Raw genomic sequence first — 5,000 nt, 5'->3', positions numbered from 1 at the left:
ACACACACACACACACACACACACAGACAACCGAACACCGGGTTAAAACATAGATTCACTTTGTTTAGACAAGTGAGTCAAAAACCACAAACACAACAGCTGCAGGCAGGGTCAAAAAAAAAGGGTGGCGCTCTCAGTGTAACGACGCGCTCTCCCTGGGGAGAGCAGCCCGAATTTCACACCGAGAAATCTGTTATGACAAAAAGGAGTAATACAACAATACAATACAATACAATGTGAAGTGATGTCTAACGCAGGCTCCACAATTCTTTCAGGGTGAACTGACATGTGATAGAACAGACTTCGACCTTAAGGTAAGTCTTGCTTGATATTTCAGTTATTCTGTCTCTGTCTCTGACTCTCTCTCCTTTCTCTCTTTCTTCGTGTGTGTGTGTGTGTCCTTCTCTCTCTCTTTCTTCTCTGTCTTCCTCTCTCTATCTTTCTATCTCTATCTCTTTTTTCTCTATCTCCCCACCCCCTCTCTTCTTATCTTTCTGTCTCTATCTTTATATATATCTATATATTATATATGTATGTATGTATGTATATATGTATCTATATATATATATAATATAGATATATCTATATATGTAATTCTGTTCTTTCCTTCTGTCTTTGCTTCCCTATCATTCTCTCTCTCTCTCTCTCTCTCTCTCTCTAAAAAAAACCCCCAACAACCTCCCAGTATCTAATCAGCGTGTTGGGTTCAACGAAGATCAAGCATCTGCACCTTATACATACATACATACATACATATCGAAGGTTGACTGCCGAAACCTGGTATTTTGGTATTTTGGTGATTTTGCCATTTTGGTATAAAAATATTCAGAAAATAGTACTCTTTCATATAAATGTAGTTTAGTCCGAGAGCCGAGTCTATGTACAAGTACTAGAACGTTGTTTTCCATCATAAAGTTTTTTTCTTTGGTGATTCTGCTTCCTCAGGGTCTCTAGACTTCATATCAGTCGGGGGCCAACTTGTATCTTATGGGCATAATTTTTTCTGCTGGTTGAAATACACCAACCCCTCTCATGCAAGAATGATGACCGAGCGACTCATGGATGAGTCGACCTAGATTCGTGCAGGGGTGCTAATTCTATCAGCTTCTCTCGCAGTGATGTCACAGGCACAGAAATCTGCACAGCGCGGCCTGCTTCCCCCCTTCGTGATATATGGGCTCCGCTGGTTAAGGAACGCGAGCGCTAGCAGACGATGCTTCGCCACAACACACCTCCATGTACTAAAAACAAAAGAGTTGAGCGTCAAAATACATCATCACGGAAGGTCGCACGATGTCAGAGCAGGTGTGTGAAATACAGGATATTCCCACCATCAGGCGTCTCAGCAAAACAGAAACCAAGTCCGATCACCTGACACTTGGTGATGTTGCAGTTCAACGGTACACGGGAAACAAGAAAACACTTATGCCAGAAGAACACTGCCTGCGACATGTCCCATCTCTGGTCTTTCTTGCCACACGACAGGTTTCTCTCAACAGAATTGCAACTGAAGATCTGTCATTTTTCAAACAGGTACTCGGAGAAGATGCGGGACCCGAGTATGGAGGTTATAACACACAACATGCCCGCAGTGCAGGACAAAAACCCCAACCTAAGACAGATGTGGTGTACAGCCCATTCCTGGACATGATCCCATCTGAGCCAGACACCATGAAGACAGCCATGGTTGAAGCCCAGTGTCTGACACAGCTCACTGGCCAGGAATGGACAATATTCACCAGTGACCAGCAGTTGTACAAAGAACTTGTCCACATCACATGGGTTGGCAAAGAACAGTTTCAGAAGTTCATCCCAAGACTTGGTGGTATGCACATGCTGATGAGTTTTGTTGGTGCTGTGGGGGTACCTGATGGGAGGAAGCGGCATTGAATACATGCTTGGCTCAGCATTTGTGGGGGTGCCAAAAATGTTGACAGGGAAAAAATACCCACAAAATGTGAGAGCACTGAGACTTCTTGTTGAGGAGTTACTACGACCGATTCTCTCCAACACTGACGTGCACACCATGGCTGAACTTACGCAACGTCTCATGACCAAAAGCACCCAGAGTAAAAACGCAAGACTTTGGGTTGAGTGCCTCATTGACCCAGTGTTCATTATGATGGCCTTTGTTCGGGCTGAGAGAGAAGCTGACTGGACTCTTCACTTGTTTGCTGTGGAAAAGATGCTCCCCTACTTCTTTGCCTCTGGACACGTCAACTATGCTCGCTACGGTCTGTACTACCTCCGATCCATGCAGCGCCTACATCCAGCCGTCCTGAAGAGATTCATGGCTGGGGAACATGTCATGCACCATCAAGACGGCCTGTGGAATGGAGTTTGGTCAGATCTCTTCATTGAGACGACCTACATGTGCTATGGCCATGGGCCTTCAGGAATCATAGGCTCCACTCTCAATGAATCCACCCTTGCCATCTGGGCCTTTTCACAAAGTATGCTGACCCAGCTATTGAACGACCTCCAGGAAATCAAAGAAGGGGATGTTCAGACAGTTGTCAACACACACAAAGAAGAGCGTCACACACGCATCAAGGAGGATGCTGCTGACCGAGCAAAGATTCGAGAGACATTGTCTACCTGCACTGACATCCTGGACACCAGCAAACATCCTGACACAGGCCTCATCAACGTGTTTTCTGGCTGTGTCATTGATGACCCAACTGTCAATGTCCATGAGGCAGTAGAGGTTGGTGCTGCAGAACAACAGGCGTTTGAGGGCGGATGGCCTGCCAGTTTCCATCTCAAGCTCACAAAGAAAGTGAAGAACATGGCTGCAGTCATGAAAGTGACTGCAAAACATGCTAAAGTGGACACTGCTATTGACACTGAGTTCATATATGCACGCGTTCTTGCCATTATGGCGACTTCCAGGAAATCCGTTTCCATTGAGACTTTGTTTTCCCATGAACTAGCTCTTCAATCTACAGCCCTTTTTGATGAGAATGGTGACATGAGGACAACTAGCAAGGCTGCTCTGAAGAACAAAATACAGATTCTGTCTGGTGTTCGCAACCAAGAACCTCCCACTGTTGTCATCCTGGATGGCTGTGCAATTTTGTGGACAGTACGTTGGCATGCAGCTCCAGTTAAAGTCTCGGCTTTCATCACAGCCGCAGTTGCCACCATTTTGCGACGAGTTCAGGCAGCACCAGTGTCACATGTGGTCTTCGACAGATACTACAAACTGAGCACAAAATCATGCTGTCGAACCGCCCGTCAGAAGGGGACTAGTCGTGTGTACAACCTGACTGAAGAGTCGCCTCTGCCACAGCAAAGTGTCATGCTGAAAGTCACAGCCAACAAGGAACAACTGATACAAATGATCGTACATCGGCTTTGCAGCAGGCAGCCTCCACCAGGAACAGATGTTGTCATCACTGGGCCAGACCCACACCCCATACACATGGTGTCTGGACTTCAGCAAGACCCTCTGTATCATGAAGAAGCTGATGTGCTGATGGCGTTTCATGTCATCAACGAATCGTCATTAGGACAGAGGAACATCAGGGTTGTTTCTGATGACACCGATGTACTCATCATCTTGGCACATCATCTCCACATGAAGACCAAAGGACTGTCCCAAAATATGTCTCTGTCCATCGAGTCGTGCACATCCACACATAATGTCATAAGCGTCAACGACGTTATCAGACAGCATGCAACCATAATGCCTAATCTGCTGGCAGCTCATGCACTGACTGGTTGTGACAGTTTCTTCCTTTGCTGGAATTGGAAAGATGACAGTCCTCAAGAAGCTTGAAGTATTCTCTGGTGAACTGAAGCTTGGGAAGATGTCTGTACCTTTCCAGGAAATCTCTGAGTCATGCCTTCAGTTCACTAATCTGCTCTATGGGGACGAGTCAGGGGCCAATCTGAACACCGTTCGAGCCAACATTTTCAGGAAGAGGATTGCTGGAAAGAGACACATTCCCCCAAAACTGAGTAGCCTTCCTCCGACAATGGCAAGTTTTCAGGCCCACATCAAACGAGCACATTTTCAGGCTGTGCTGTGGCAAGCGGCAGGGGAGCCACCTCCTCCTGATCTGGATCCTGTTGAGTACGGATGGCAGCTACACCAGTTAACACTCCACCCAGCCCTTGGACTTAATGCTCAGCTGCCAGCTCCTGATGAAATTCTCAATTTGGTCAGATGCAGCTGTAAAACTGGATGCAGCACAGTACAGTGCACCTGCACCAAAATGTCTGTTACATGTACAGCATTTTGCAAATGCAGAGGAACAATTGCCTGCAATAATCCAATGACTGTCATTGCCCCGCCCTACTATGAGGATACATGACCTGTATTCAGACGCCCTTCAGCCACTATTGATGTGAGAACTAGCAGCAGACACTGGTGAGTGTTCCAGTGTTTTCTCCCTGTTAAACAGTTTAAGTGATTTTAATACAACGGTTTCAAGTGTTTCGCGGATCAGCACATTATATGAAAACTAGATGGCGGCCATCTTTATTTCTCTAAAGTAGCCATTTTATCGAATATTTGATGTGTATTTCATCAAGTGTGATTACGTTTCTTTCATTGCATGCTATTTAACTAAGTTTGTACATTTTTTATGTCTTTAAATGCATGATACCCATCACAACATCTTTCACTCTAATTCAATTGCGGCCATCTTGGATTTTCACTTTTAGACAATAATGCCCCAAGTTTAGCGTCTGGCCTCCATTAGATTTGAAATCAGCAATGAAAACTCAGTTAGAATCGCCAAAGAAAAAAACTTTATGACGCAAAACAAGCTTTTTCAGCGGGAGCTTGGACTAGTTCCTTTGAAATAAAATCAATGTTTAACTAGTTATCGACCAAATACGTAACCAAGTATAGACGAACAACAAGAAACAATGACTGCTCGGAAACCTAGTATCTCTTCATACTATGATTCGTTTTTCAACTACCTGCTATTCTGACTGGAATGTTGACAGCGGAAACCAAGTATCTTGAATTGCGCTGTAGTCGCCGTCAG

General features: G+C 45.2%; 1 protein-coding gene and 1 long non-coding RNA gene across 2 annotated transcripts in view; one reads left to right on the top strand and one right to left on the bottom strand.

The window, feature by feature from the left end:
• Positions 1 to 5,000, top strand: part of LOC143276935 (uncharacterized) — a 35,578-nt gene that overhangs the window by 2,493 nt on the left and 28,085 nt on the right. Inside the window, exon 2 of the long non-coding RNA XR_013053658.1 lies at positions 276 to 314. This is a non-coding gene — a long non-coding RNA (uncharacterized LOC143276935). The remainder of the gene's footprint in view (positions 1 to 275; positions 315 to 5,000) is intronic.
• Positions 1 to 5,000, bottom strand: part of LOC143276934 (uncharacterized) — a 40,298-nt gene that overhangs the window by 20,370 nt on the left and 14,928 nt on the right. The gene's annotated exons all lie outside the window — the stretch shown is intronic.

The sequence above is a fragment of the Babylonia areolata genome, chromosome 33 (assembly GCF_041734735.1).
Source record: "Babylonia areolata isolate BAREFJ2019XMU chromosome 33, ASM4173473v1, whole genome shotgun sequence".
NCBI lineage: Eukaryota > Metazoa > Mollusca > Gastropoda > Neogastropoda > Buccinidae > Babylonia > Babylonia areolata.
This window is presented reverse-complemented; position numbering and strand designations above follow the sequence as displayed.